The sequence below is a fragment of the Pseudopipra pipra genome, chromosome 13 (genome assembly GCF_036250125.1).
Source record: "Pseudopipra pipra isolate bDixPip1 chromosome 13, bDixPip1.hap1, whole genome shotgun sequence".
NCBI lineage: Eukaryota > Metazoa > Chordata > Aves > Passeriformes > Pipridae > Pseudopipra > Pseudopipra pipra.
The window spans coordinates 10,756,930-10,772,410 of NC_087561.1; the positions used below are offsets into that span (position 1 = coordinate 10,756,930).

Here is a 15,481-nt window from a genome sequence, read left to right on the forward strand (position 1 = left end):
TGGATTCATATATCCCTTAAATTTAAAGGGACAAAGCACAGCCCTGGTGTAACTCTAGTCACTTCACTGGAAAACCACCAGGGCTGGTTGTGGTCCAAGGGAGCTGAGGGTAATTTCCCCACTTCCTCTCAGCTGAAGGCCGCTCAGCAGAGACAGCAGGGAAGCAAGTACTTTCCCCATAAAGTAATTCTCTATTTTTATCATGCTAAGAAAGTTTTTCATTTGGAAACTAAAGCTCCTGCTTCAGGAAGAAAGCAAGCACCCTCTTCCTTTTCTGACTTTTACCACAGAAGTTTTCATCTAATCAAATAAGCCATTTTTCCACTGAAAGGAATCATCATGGAAAAATCAGAACAGCAGACCAGCTCCTATCTCTAAGCAAGAAGTACAGATAAATTACATTCCTAACTCTAGTGGTGGTATGCTCCTTCATACTACAGTTTGCAGTTCACTCTCCATGCCTCAGGTAACCCATCCCAAATGATGGAGATCCTTGGTGTCAGAGTACTTCTGAGAACAACATACTCAATGTGTAAGTTAAGCAGCAGCTAGTGATCATGAAGCACAGTTTTGGACACAATATGCTGCACTATTAAAGTACAGGGTTATCGCTTCTGATGTGTCATCACCCTCCTCTTTCCTCCTCTCTCAACAGGGACAGTCTCCAGCACCCTCAGCAGCCAGCACAACTGAATTTGGGCAGGAAGATACAATGGAGGTCAAAAGGAGAACAGAAACACTTTCTGAAGCAGCCTCCAGCACATAGTGCTCCAGCACACAGCACAGCTCAGCAATACAGCAACTTTCATCTGTACCAAGCAGGAGACCCAGACACTTAACCCTTCCACACAACAAAGTGAGGGGTGGGTGTTGTCTTCACAAGTTTTACACCAAGCCAAAGGTTTATGTGGGAGGTTTCCCTTGAACAGCAGAAGAAGAACGCTTAAGGCAGACTTCTATCCAAAAAGTCAAGACTAAGGTGGAAGGGATCAATCAGAAGACATCCATGAACTGGGGAAAGAGGGAGCAGCAGCCACAATGCTCTGGGGCTAATGAAGAACTCAGGGACCAGGAGGTCCCTGCTCCCAGGCATGGTGAGATTCCCAAGGCCAAACCAAATTCTGCAAGTTAGGGCCATGCATCTCCCCCCTCCTGTTATCTTTAAATCCTCTTTATTCCAGAGCTATTCTCTACCCTCCTTCCCTTTTAATCAGGCCTGACCTACAGATGTCAGCCTCATTTTGACTAAGTCAACACAACTGCCACATCTAGGATGCTGTTACAGGAAGAAAACCCTTACTTATGCTCTTGGCTGGATTCCAGAGTCTACTTCTTGGTCTAGACCTGACCTCGTTCCTCTTCTGCAAGCTTAATCCTATACCTTAAGGGCACAGCAAACACACAGGGACTCCAACATGGGCCTGTCTATGTTCAGTCTCCCCTTCAGCCTGCAGAGACCCTTTTGATCATGCTCACAAACACCAATGATTACTGACGGGAGGCTCCCTCAGAACTGATTGTTCTTAAAGAGCACACATGTTCAAAAGCCAAAAAGCAAACAAAACACACAGTACTTTCTGAGAGCTAAACCCCTACCCTAGAGTTCATCCGACAGGACGCAAACCTTCAATCAACAGGCCTCAAAGTTTCCTTGGATGCAGCCCTGGCCTCACACTGAAACCATACCCAAGTCTGATACATCCAGCTTCATCTAAAGGTTAGAATGCAAGAGTTTGGGTTGGAAACAACCTTAAAATCATATATTTCCAACACCTATGTCATGGGCAGGGATACCTTCCACTAAATCACGTTGCTCAAAGCCTCATCCAACCTGGCCCTGAGTACTTATTCATCCTTTATCAGAAACACAAGACAGGACACCAACTGAACACAAAGAACTTCAACTAGATACCACATCACCCTTCAACAGCACCTTACCAGGCACAGCCCAGTGACTTGCTGCAACAGTACACCCCAAGAGCAAACCAGTTTATGGCTCCTCTAGTTTGCCACACTTGGCCTGTTCCTTGTTGTCCCCACCCCACATGGCCAACATGCAGAAGTCACAAGACTAGAGGCTGATGGACATCAGCTTGTCCTATCTTGCTTAAGCACATCATACAAACAGTGTATCAAGACTTATGAGGATCTGGCTCCTGCACTCCCCACCTCGTGACCCAAAAACCTCAACCTTTGTCACATATCAGTAGCAGCAGTGGAAATATCAACCCACGAATGAGGTATTAGCAAATAATTTGTTATCAGCCTATTCCAAGAAGGCAGCTAGCTGTGGATTCAACCTTCAGGCAACAACACAGGTTTTTCTTAGCTCTCAAAGACATTTGCATGGTTTTGTTAAGCATTTGTGGGGGATGTTCAAAACCCCAATTATCTGTATCTGACATGAAGCTGAATCAATACCCCACTGGTCAACAGGAGCTGTAAAAAAAAACCAACTCCACCAAGGCTAGAAGGAGCCTTTGGAAAAATTGTCTGAGCTCTGAAACAGTCCTTGAATGTGTGCTGCAAGAAATCCTCCATACAAATACACCTTTCATATGACGGGAGGAGGAGGAGGGGAGGGAGAGGAAAAGAGATTAAAAACAAAAGCCAGATCCTCAGGTAACAGAAAAATCAGAGATGCTCCCTCAGTTTACACTACACAGATTTGAGCCAAAGGTGCTTTTACAGGCCTTTTATGAAATATTTTAATTTGCCTTTCTACCTGTTATGCGTGCAACCTAGGCAGTGCTTTTCAGAGAAATTATTTATTCAGTTTTACAGTGACTAACCTGAATTTCCAGACTGCTTCAAAAGAAAAACAGAAGCATTTCTTTACAAAATGCAAAGAGCATTAGGCTTCTTCCCCCACCTTGTTTTTCCTTTTCTTTTTTCTTCCATCCCTCAGCTGAAACATCTCTACCTCTCATCTAATAAATAAACAAATTATGTATCTTTCCACAAAAAAATGCTCTTCCCTTCACCTCCATGCCAAAAATGTGCTGACAATTTTTTCTTTTACTTTTCTTTGCTGAAACCACTTGAAGTGGAATAAATTCCTTTTTTTTTTTTTAAATTGATTTTTCAGTTTAGCCACCTACTCGAAAAAAACAGCAAGTCTTACATCACTGGCTGCAGTCTTACAACCTGGAATAAACTGAACACAATGCTGAAAGCGTGGGATTACCATTGGGTTGGCATTAGTGGGACACCCTAGGAAAAAAAGCCAGGGCCAAAAGGAAATTACAGGGTCACTGAAAGTGGCCACACTGTTGCATGAACCACCTCAATGTTACTTCCCAGATTAACTAGAAAGTAGCATCACAACACAAATACAATTAAGGCTCTAATCCAAGTCCATCAAATGAAGGCCCAGTTACAAAAGGCAGGGACCCACCAGGATACACTTCTGGCACCCAGGGGAGGAGTCCTGGGGACAGGGAGCTCAGGTAGCACACACCTATCTTCACCGTGCCTTCACTATGCGCCTGCTGCAGGGGAAGCAATGTCACACACGGCAGGTCTGGCTTAAGGAAAGGTTTAAGGTCCTTAGAACTATATTTCATCACAAGTAAACTGCTTCTGGGAAGTGGAGGGCAGATGTGTGGATAACTGCCCACTTGTGTGGAAATGCCCTCTACTCAACCCAGCCTAAGACCTTCACTTACACGAGGCTGTGATTAGGGGATTCAGGTCATGAGCAAGCAGATCTCACACTTTAATTCTCTCTCTCATTTCGGTTGCCTGGATCTCCAGGATGAGCAACATCACATTCTTGCAGAAACCTAAGCTCACGTGCACCAGCTCTCTCCCTCAGAAGAGGGAGATGCATGAAGTCGATCGTGATAACCTCCCACCCGAAGGTGTCAGATGCTGCCGTGGTGCCATGGCGCTCTCTCCCCACACTGAAAGTAAAAACAACAATCCTAAAGCCAGTCTTGCCTCTTTGTCTCCACAACCCAGCTAATAACACTGCATCAAATTCAACAATACTGTTGCATTTGTACCTCCCCTCAGGCAAACCATCCAGAAAGTTGTACATCCAGAACTACAGCAGCCTGCACCCTCTCACACTCTCCCAGCTTTCGGTTTCCTCATGAGATCACCCTGCTGAAAACCACTTTGGCAACACACAGGTTTAAGACCATCCTAAAACCACCCACACACATATCAGATTGCAGCCCTTGTTTAACTCTCCTGTAAGCATCATGCAGGATTAGCCCCTTGCTAAGTGATCTGGGACTGCAGTAACATGCTCACAGCTTTGCCATTTATTTGTGGCAGCTTTCACTACCTGCAGATGCTGTCCAAAAATACAGAAGGAAAATCTGTGCCCTTGGGAGCTCACAGTCTAAAGGCAGAGGTCAGGAGAAACCCTCTGTTCTTATTAATGCAGTTCTATGGAGAGCTGGGGAAAAAAAAAAATCACGTCTGTATGCTTCTCAGAAGCAGATTAAGGCTAATAATAAAAAGATTACTGACATTAAATGAATTTAAATTCATTCTTCTATCATTCAAAATATTAAGTTTTGTACGTTCCTCCCAAAATCACTCCCATTTGTAGTCAGTTTCACTTTCTGCCTATTATGAAGTTGTTATATTTGGACTATAATCACCACAATGGACTTTTGCCCCTCAACACTTTTGTTGTACAAGGCGTCTTATAAAAAAATGGATTTGCAGTGTTAGTTCAACCTAAAAAAAGGGAAGATAGGATGCTTGTAATTGCTGCATAACTCTGCAAACAAGGTTCTGCAGTCCTAATGGGTTCTCTGCCTATCAACAGGCAAGGGGAAAGTCTCACTCATGCTACAGCAGTGTTACTCCTGCAGAAGGTGTTCAGCCCTGGGCTCTGACAGGGAGTGGGAGCTGACACTCGCCAGCCCAGCCATGCCACAGCATCAGCACCTGTCACAGGCACACAGGACCAACAAAAAGTGTTTCTCACTCATGACCAAAACTCAGTTTTAAATTCGAGTTGCTCCTCACTAACATTCAGACTCAACTGAAGACACTGCTCTGCCCAACTCCCACACGGAATTTAATAGTTTTACAGCCAGCACCAGCAAACTGAAGATGAAGCACAGTAACAAGAGGAAACTCAGACAAGATCAACTTTCAGGAGGGGAAAAAACTCCTTTCAGAATACAAGTTTCAGCTCAACTGTAGGATCCCTCTCCCCAGACATCGTGACATTGATGAAGAAATATATGAGGATGCTCAAAAGAAAGCCATCAGGCAAGCAAGTCACCAGCCAAGCCATGTGTTTGCTGCTGAACAACGACCACGCTAAAAGCGCCTCACAAGTGCTTGCACTACATTTTACTGAGAGAAAGGGAACTCCATGGCAAAAAAACCATATTTGGTGTGCTTGGCTGGACTGTGGCCTTCCCCATTTGCTCTCCTGGTCCCCACATTGAAAAGCCAACACATCCCCAGGCCTGCAGAGCTGGAATCAGTGGGCAGTTATCTGAAGTGTAGTTTGTGGTGAATTGCCGCTGCACAGGATCAGTTCAATTCAACTGTCCAGTCTTTTTGTTTCAAAAAGGGTATTACTGCTGCTCAAAGGCACCTCCCCTTAGCTCAGGGCCTTATGCAATGGCTGCATTTAGCATAACTCTTATTAAATCAGTACATAATTATAACAGTGTTTTACTGAACTAAAAAACCCCAGCACCCTGTGAAAGGCCATCAGTGACCAGCTCAGCCTCACCCAAACAAATGCTCTCCTACAGCCCTGGGTGTCCTCCAGCTCCACTGTCACCACCATTTCCAGCTGACCCAAGCACAGGCTGCATCAGCTCAGGCATCATTCCTGCCCTCTCACTTGGCCAGGACAAGCATTCATGAGACTGAGCACAAAGCAGAGGAAAGAGGACAGCAGCAGGGAGGAACCAGAGCGCACCTTTCAGTGACAAAAACCATCTGAAGGGCACGAAACTGCAGGCTCAGCTCCTCATGGCTGAGCCCATGGAGCCAAGTGCAGACAGTACAGCCTGGGAGCTCGAGCAGCCAATGGTTCTGCCTTGGTAATGCCCACTATCAAGAGGTTTCCACCATTTTCCCAAATACACACATTCCCCATGTTTGCTTCTCTCCTTGTGTGTGCTGAAAGTCATATACATTAAAAACATACTAGAGGAACTGGGTGCAGACCCTATGATATGGATGAATTCTGCAGCATTATCCAACCACTCTTTCTACCCAGAAGGCACCAGGTACTGTATCTCACAGGTTGGCTGAGCAGGTGGGGATGCTCCAAGACCCAGGGGAAAACTTTCTCATGTAAGCTGGCATATAAAATGGTGTAATCACCCAACTAAGGGCATTTAGGACAATCTCTAGAGCTGGGCTGAATTTACAAATCCTGGTATCTTTAGAGAAACAAAATGGGTAGCACTGTACAGAAAATAAATACATTTGTTATTAAACAAATGGAAGCTTCCCTATACCTTATGAATGGATCTCAGGGTCTTGTCAGAAGGATAAACCTTCCACCTCACATAGGATACAGAATGAATTTGTTGTTCGGCAGCAGCATCCTCATTCTAACCTTGGTATCTGAGCAGCAGTTACTGAATGAGTCATATTACCACACAGTCACTGGAGCTGGAAAGTCCCCAACCCAGCAGGTCTCTCCCTTCAGCAAGGTTCATAAAACCTCATGCAGAATCTACCCCACAAGCCCTACTCATCTCCTCAGTCTCAGAAAAAATATGGATCACAGCTACTCAACCAACTGCTCTGCAGACCCTGAAAATCATGGTGAAGGGGGTCAGTCCTGGGTGAGAGCCAGCCAAGCCACGGGCAGACGGGTCCTAGAGGGTGTGCAGAGCAGGTACGGGGAGGAGTGGGGACAACCTGTCTCCACTTCTGATCAAGGTGGAGGGGGCTGGTTGCATTCAGAGGCAGCAGAGGGGGTACCACCTCACTGCAGAGAAGCACGAGGGAAGGGGCTCGCTGGTCATCCTTCAGGATTGCATCCCACTCTGGCTGGCCATATTCACACGACCTGAAGTGTAGCTTCCTCAAGCAGAGCATGAAAGGTGCTGCTGCATTAGCCAGACCATGCCTGGGTACTCGGGACAGGGCCCACGTTAGCTCAAACTATGCTTAACAAAGGGCACTGAGGTTGTCACATCAACTGCTTCACTGAGTAATTAGTCAAGCTGAATTCATCAGTGATGGACTTCATCTGAGAAACAAGCAGAGTACATACGATGCAGGCATTCATTTCTGGATCCAGGAGTCAAGTGCAAAGGCAAGGTGGAGATGCCAATGCCAAAACCTGGGCAGTCTGTCCAAGGGCATGAAGGCATCACAAGACACCTCTGCACTCTGGCTTCCTTCATCAGACAAAACACCAGCAACTGGAGGCTTCAGAGAAAGGAGGATAAACCACCTGTAACCCTGAGGATTACATATGTGGATAACCATTCTGTTTCTTTTTTTTACTTCAAAAATAGCTTTACTGAAATGTATCTGAAGGTGCAATACAAGCCCCCTGGGCACTGCTCATGACTATTTCTATAAAAAATGTTCAGACTATATTTGAAAGGAGCCCACTGATAGCTGGTAGAGCTATAATAAGATTTATCCATTTTGACCTGCCAGCTGCAGAGCAGGAGAGCCTACAACTGAACAGCTTGATTAGGAGTGACCAGCATTGATCAAGAGTTTTGACCAGATTTTGGGAAGAGGAACACAAGCACTTTTGCTGCCCAGCAGGGAAGAGCCCAAAGAGCCCAATTTTCTGTTCTCCATCAGTTTTGTACCTTATGGCCTGTGGTAACACTCCGCATGATGTGGACTAATCCAGTGCTCTGGAGAACAATTCCCAGAGCAGCCTGGCAGCCAGCCATGGCTCAGAGCAGGTGATGCTCTTTCGCAGGAGCTGGTTGGAAAACTGGGAAGGATTTCCCATCAGTGAGATGGGGACATTTGGTAGTTCAGCATTCCAGCCTTTAGGACTGCTTTAAGGAGTGGTCCATCAACCCACAGGTGCTCCCTCCCAGCATCACAGCCCTGCACGGCACAACCACACCTCCCCACCATACAGTCCCAGAACCTTCCACCAAAAGATCACCAAATGCTTCACAAACACTAATGAATTAAGTCCCAGAATCCCAATTAACTCCAGCAGCATTATCCCCTCATGACCAGTTGCACAGAAGCAGGCTGAGGTGTCCCAGTCTCCCTGTGAGCCTGCTGAGGAGCCAGCCATGGCAGATAGACCTGCCATCTCTCTCCCTCTGCTTAGCTACAGACCTGTGAGCTATTTCAAAGGCTCTTTCCAAAACAGAAGGAAAGGAGAAAAAAAGAAAAAGCTTTCTGTTTTCCTGGAAAAGCAGGTTGTGCAACAAAGAAGGTGCTAATAAAGGTTTCACCATCCAAATTAAAAGTCAAAGGCAGCAATAAAGCGTCTCTGAAATATAAGAAACACGTTGTGTGCAGCATGAAATTTATTGCTGCCTTGCAGAATGAAGCCAAACATCTTAATATGGAAAAACACCGCTACTTTTGACCCAAACAGATTGGGAACAGGAAGTAAAAACAAATCACCCAGCTGCAGCAGAGAAACCAGTGTTTCCTGCCCATGCTTACCCTGCCCAGGGCCGCACACCGCCTGCCCAGGGGCCAATCGCACCTAAACCAGACAGTTTGTTATTAAAGCTCTTGGAGGCAAGATCAGGCCTTTATTGAAGGGGAATCAGCTGGGGAGAGCCAGGTAAACGGGATGGCAGGAATCATCCCAAATGCTGCATTCATTTGCAAACTGCACAGGGCCACGCTCCCTTGCGAGGGGATTCCCCTTCTTTCAGTGGCTCTCTCCATTTTCACCAGCCAAATTCCTGACTCAGGACAGGCATATTTCAGGAGTTAATTTTGGTTTTATTACATCATCACCAGCAAACCCTGAGAAATTAAGTCAAGCCTCAATTGGCTCAAAACATAATTACATTTCTCTTAAATAATAGCTTCGCATTACTTCATTTTTTGTTGGTTTTTTTTTTTGAGCTCGTGCATATTACATCCTAATTATATTTTTCAAGCTTTCATTTGCAGCTACAGGAATAACCCAGAAAGACATACAGATGAGCTAATTTTCTAATCATCACTTGAGTAAGGACATGGAGCTTTAAAAAAAAGTGATAGATAGACCAAGGGACCTGCAAGAAAAAAAGAAACATGCAAAACTGACAGTCCAGCATCTCTTTTGTTAAAGCCAGTAACTCAACGCCAAAGAGAATGGATTTAAGACCTCAGCAGAGCAAACACTGAATAACACACATGTAATGCAGCAGAAAATGCCATTTACACAAACACTACACACTGAACAGCAGCTCAGAACTTGGTATTTTGACTAAAATTTGGCTTTCAGCAAATCTTACAAGCATCACTTTTATCAGCTCAAGCAGATTTTTCCTACAAGACTTTAAAAGATTACATGCCAGGTGTAGAATACTTCATAAAGCAGAATTAGATTTTTTTACTTGCGTGATTTCTTTCTTTTTTTTTTTTTTTAAATAATAGCAACCAGCAAATTACAGCCATTAGTACAACACTGCCTTCGCAGCAGATTTATGGCAGCATTACCGAAAGTAGAATTTCACCCAACAACACTTCTGGGTAACAGAGACATCTGCAGAACCAAGGGGGGAAAAAAAAAGCACATAAACATGCACAACCACACATTTTGTGCATTACCATCCAAGACTTTTACAAGGACGGGTGTTTTGTGCCACTGTTCTGCAAGACAGCACCCTGAGCACGCACAAGAGTATGGTGTGCTCTCCTGCACGCAGTGACCTCCAGTCCTACCTCATATTCTTTTAAATGCCTCACCTTCATGCTCGTAAATATTGCTTTGGCAGAGGGGCTGCACTGGGAAGAGGGAAACACCCCACACTCCAGTTATCCTGCTACAAGAAATCCTCCCTCTGCCCGCCCCCCCCAGCAAACTCCCAGCAAAAAATATCCAAGTTTATCATGCCAAGGAAAGAACAATAAGTGGGAGTCTGAAAAGGCAGTCAGAAGTACCGCCAAAAAATCAGAGCTCTTTCTCAAAAAATGGCCCTCCCTTAGGAAGCCTGCCAATCAAACCCGATCACGAGGCTGTTTTCCGAGGGTGAATAGAGTTCTTATTGACACAGCTTATGTCTGCAGCATGCAGCCCTCCACAAGGCTTTCAAGAGCAGATCGGATTACACAGACACATTCTCTCTGATTTTATGCATTCAGAAGCCCTCAGACATAAAATACCCAGCTCAGAAGGCCACCGCTTTTTCAGCTCGCTATCGGCCTCCCTGCTTTTACCAAAAAAAAAAAAAAATGCAGGCAAACAGATCCTGGCACCTTTACTTGGGCTCCCGAGGCCCTTGCCCTCGCTCAGCAGGGCCAGATAATTTAGAGGCCAAGCCACAGATTTGCTCCATGTGAGTAATACAAGCAACTCATTCCCATGGTGAGTACTTAACATCAGGATAGGAGAAGGAAAAAAACAAATATCTGCTGACACCATTTAAAATGGGGGATGATAACATCACTCTGGGTAGACAATCCTTCCTGGAAGATGGCATGGAAAAAGGGGAGGATACACACCTTTTAAAAGAACAACACACACTGCAAAGCTTAGCAGGCAAGAGATGCCCAACTGCAAAAGCATCACAAGCACAAATTCAGGTAAATTATCTACTGAGGGGCAGCAATTTGCACACACGGGAACCTGGAGAAAAACTAAAAGGATACATTTATACAGTTTCTATACTTAGGGGGCACAACAAGGAACTCCATTTCAGCAGCAGACACACAGAGCCCCGGGTACCCATGATGCTCATTAGAGGTGAACAGAGAATTACAAAACATTATAAATGCTCCAGCTTAAAGACTGCACTTCAGCAAGCGAGACAAGCCTGTGCTTAAATGATATGACAAATTAGGACTTGAGTATTGGCCTAGAGAAGGATGCATGCACTGCCCAGAGGTCTGGACTACAATTAAAAAGAAGCTCACAAAAAAAAGTCTAAAAAGCAAACCAGTACATTACACATGGGTAAGTGGACCCCTGTCACCTAAAAAGGAACTCCTGCATCAACTCAGCCACACTGAATTGAAACTTCTTGCTGAAATATTACATATGGCAAACACAGCAAATCAAGCAAGCTTGAGCTTCAGAGCTTTTAAGGGATTTTAAGAGCAAACACATACTTCAATAAAGACATCCTCCCCTTCCTGCTTCCAGGCTGCAGTCACTCCTCAAACCAGTGTTTCTATCACGTTGCAAAAAATTTTCTCACATTTTTCCTAATGGGTGCTGGAAGGTTGGACCTGGGTAACAAACTCAGGATGCCATGTCTGCCTGAGGTGGCAGTTCTTCGGTTGGACGTTTGCACTGTTTTCAGAGTACACCAAGAGAGCCACAGCTCCTATGACTACCTTTGGAAAAGAGATCTAAGCCAAGTCTGGTTGTCAGTGCTCAGTCTCCCTCTCAATGAGCAGCCCTGTGTTTCTAGTACTCAGTTTCCACACGTGACTTCTAGCATGGTCATGGTCAGAAAAGCCTGCTCCTATGAAGGCTGAGTACTCTTTCCCAACACATCTGAGTCACACAATGGTTTACTCCACTGCTAAAGCCAAGTTCTCACCACCAACACAGCAGAGGTGTCCTGCTGCAGGAATCAGTCACCAAATCCTCACTGCAAAGTCATCATCTTCACCTGTGCCTGTGTTAGCCACAAAGAAAATCTTCACTTGCTTTCAGGCTCCTGACTGAGCTGCAGGCAACTGATGACTATGACAGCCATGGTTTGACTTGTGCATTTAGGAAGATCCATTTGCCAGACACCAGCCATGCCATTTTGGTATGGTTCAGCCCCATCCTGTCCTGCCTGTGCCCCACAAGTCCTTGTGCCAACACAACCATGTGGTCACAGGGAGAAGTGAACCAAGGAGCAGTGAGGGCTAAAACGAGCATCACTTTTTTACCCGTTATTCTGCAAGATTATTCTTAATAATTCTTAATTCACAAAGATGGTGAAGAGACAGGAGGGAAAGGGCTGAAAGCAGGACCGCTTCTTCCACCACAGCACCAGCTTCAAAACTGATTTGCAAGCTACACTGCAAAAAGAAAGTCAACCTCTCCCTCTTTGCACTCACAAGTTTTTTTGCTCTTTGAGATTCAGTTAAACATGCAGAACAGCTCTCAAAACCTCATTTCTGGTGGCACTATAAGTGCGAAACTCTACAGACCATGTATTCTATTCCTCTTGCCAAGTCAGGGCAAGCCCAGGAGAAAATTTCTAAGTCTGTAAAAATCTAAGAATAACATTAAGGCTCATGCCATCCATTCCCCATCAGAGAATATGAGGGCAGAGCAGGCCACCACTGCTTGCAAAGTGGAACTCGGCACGAAAAGGACTAGAAAATCTTCTGTGTGGATACAACATCTCAGAGGGACAACTGCCCAGCATCCCTACTGTCAGTAACCTTCCTGCAGCACACGGTCCAGCACTGGGAGGGAGGAATGACACCCCTAGATCTGCCTCCTCATTCTCCATGTGGGTCCCTCACTCTCCCACAGCAGTGGGAAGGATATGGCACCCTGAATTCTCCTGGCCTAGCCAGATGCTGCAGGAGGCTGAGCAGCACAGATTACAGCACAGTGGGGCTAATTTCCTTGCTGACCACCAGGTCTGCTTTGGGTCCTTGCCAGTATATCCCAAAAGGCCCATAAGACAGCGCCAGACCCCCAACAGCCACACAGCTGTATGCAGCCTGAAGCAGGGGCATATGCACAACTCAGCCACTTCTAGGAAGGCCAACTGCACCCAAAGCAGACTGATCCTTCTCCTGCTATAAGCATATCCCATAATACCTAGAAGCTTCAGCACAGTCCATTGTCTTTCAAAGACAAACACTCATACACCGAAATAGCTCTCAAACTTTTCTGGGCCATCTCTACTTTAAAATTACTTCATTTAAATATGTACCATGTCTATATATACACACACACACACCAAGGGAAATTAGCATCGTGAGCAGGGCTGGTGCCCACACACCGTAACTCTGCACATCCTCCCAGGTCTGCTGGTGCAGAGCTGTGCTGCCAGGGCTCCACACCAGTACAACCCTACAGCAAACCAGAGCCACTTGAGAGCCCCATCAGGATCCTCCCCACTGGCAGGAGCACTGGAAAGACCACAGCCTGTGGGCTCTCCACCAGATCACTTGCTAACACACATCTTTTTTGAGGTATGGAGACTGATGAGGGCAGAGAAGTTTTAAGATCAAATTAAAGAGTCCTTTAAGTCCTCTAGTTCTGCACAAAGCTGAAGCCCCAAGTCCTCTCTTCAGCAGTTTTTCCTACCCCTCCACCCCCACCAGGGCCAAGCTACATGATTCAGACACTCATGAGTAAATAAAGCTCCATGGAGCAGGACTGTGTCATGTAAGGCGTTTCTCCAACCTGGAGAGCAGCACCATTGCAGCCTCCATGTACTACCTTAACAGCAAAACACCCGCAAGGAGGACCCACAGGGGGAAAAATCTCTGCAACCTTATGAAAGCTGCTGTATGGAAACTTTTAACTGCACTACTGCTTCTGCACAATCCCAGAAGAACTAGCTTAATTCAGACTGCTCCAACTCAGACACTCGATAGTTTCAACACGGTATAGACTATAACCTCCCTCTAATTACAGGATCATGTTACATGTCCAACAACTGCTGCAATTCAGTCTTGCCTGATACACCCCAGCTCAAAATTGGTCATCCCACCTCTCACTCTCATACTTTTTGGCAACCTTTGAATGGAGGCAGAGATACCTAGCAACACCTCAGCATCTGACACACATGCACCCCAAGCTCCAGAAAGATTAAGTCATTATTCCTTGCGCTAACGAAGGCAACGACTTCCATCAACGCAGAATAAACTAGTTTTAGGCAAGCAGCACGGACATACACTACTGCTCACATGCTTCTCTGTGCAAACGCAATACAGGATTACTGCTAATAGCCACAGCATCGTGAACCCGCACGTCGCTCCCCGAGCCAGGTGTTGATCACACACGGAGCCTATCCGAGCAAGACGGGAGTTTTCAGAGACGCAAAAGCTGCAGGAATCAGGCTTTCGGAGTTTCACTACCTCAAAGGCAGGGGATGTTCCTTACAGCAGCGCACGTCTTGCCTTTGAGCTCAAAACTGCATCCGCAGCTCCCGCTGCCATGAAAGGGGAAGGTTTTCTCCCCGCAGCCGCTCGCCCGCGCCTGAACCGAATGTTAACAGGTCTGTGCCTCGCGTCTGCCTCGCCACCGTCTCATGCTCGGCCGGGGAATGCTCTGCTCCCCGGGAGGACGAGCTGTCCGGCCATGGCTCGGCGATGATTCAGCAAGGGGGTGGCTCCCGGTGGGAAGGCACACCTCCTGCGAGCTGTCACACCGCGGGGCCGGGGCAAAATGGGAGAGAGAACTTGCTCTGTCTATCATGGCTGCACTTTCCAAAATGCGTAACCTGCCTTGGCAGGGTTCAGGGGGGCGAAGGGGCGAAGCGCGAGGGGGTGCGGGGGTATTTCCATCAGCAGGCACATGGAAATAATTGAAGGAAACATCTCGAAGCTTTTAACTATCGCACAAGTAAATGAAGGAAGAAAAAAAAAAAAAAAAAAAGCCAGACACTTTGGGAGCCAGCATCAACTTCGCCAGGCTGTGTTCTTTGTTTCTAGGCAGACTCCAGTGCGGTGGCAAGAATGAACAAATGCGCATGTCTTCATAAGAGTCCAAAAAAAAAAAAAAAAAAAAAAAGGAAAAAATCCCCCCTCCCCTCCGGCCCCTCTCTCGCCGCTGCGGCGGCCGGAGCCCTCCGGAGAGAGTTCGGGCTGCTTTTCCAGAAGTAAAACTCCACTTCCCTCTACTCCGAGCAGGGGTTTTGCAGCGCTACGAGGCTTTCAGGGGGTTACGGCAGCGCCTGCAACACTTTCGGCTGCAAAAAATTAGTTTCGGTGCGGGTTTCGTGGTATATTTTCCTTCTCTCCCTTTTAAAGCACAGCACGCCGTCCCCGCCACGCTCCGGCCGCGCCAGCCGCCCTGCGCAGCGCCCGGCGGAGCGGCGCGGGGCCCGGCCCGCCGCCGCCAGACAAAGGAGCGATGCGGAGTCGCGCCGGCACCCGCGGCCGGTCCGCCGGCGCTCCCGGGACACCCGCCCGCGGCACCGGCACCGGGACCAGCCCCCGCCGCCGCGCCCCCCTCCCCGGAGCGCGCCCCCCGTGCCCGCGGCTCGGCGTGGGCACCGAGCCCCCCGCGGCCGCCCCGGCCTTACCTCGGCGGCGGCGGCGGCGCTCGCAGGCAGCGGCGGCCGCTCCGTGCCACGCGCGGCGGCGCGGGGCGAGCCACGGGGGCCGGTTTAGCGCGGGGGCCGCCTGCGCGCCGCCATTTTAACGCCTCCCGCCCGCCCCCCGCCCACCCCCCCCCCGCTCCCCGCGGCCACGC

The 15,481-nt window shown here is 47.4% G+C and overlaps 1 protein-coding gene across 10 annotated transcripts in view; it reads right to left on the minus strand.

Moving 5' to 3' along the window:
• Nucleotides 1-15,481, minus strand: part of MBNL3 (muscleblind like splicing regulator 3) — a 94,192-nt gene that overhangs the window by 76,869 nt on the left and 1,842 nt on the right. Inside the window, exon 1 of one of the 10 annotated variants that reach the window (XM_064669996.1) lies at nt 15,312-15,440. The exons of 6 other annotated variants lie outside the window; for them this stretch is intronic. The gene's annotated coding sequence lies outside the window, so the exon portion shown is untranslated. Of the gene's footprint in view, nt 1-14,142; nt 14,375-15,311; nt 15,441-15,481 lie in introns of those variants that run through there. 3 more of the 10 variants (XM_064670002.1, XM_064669997.1, XM_064670003.1) reach the window with 3 other exon arrangements.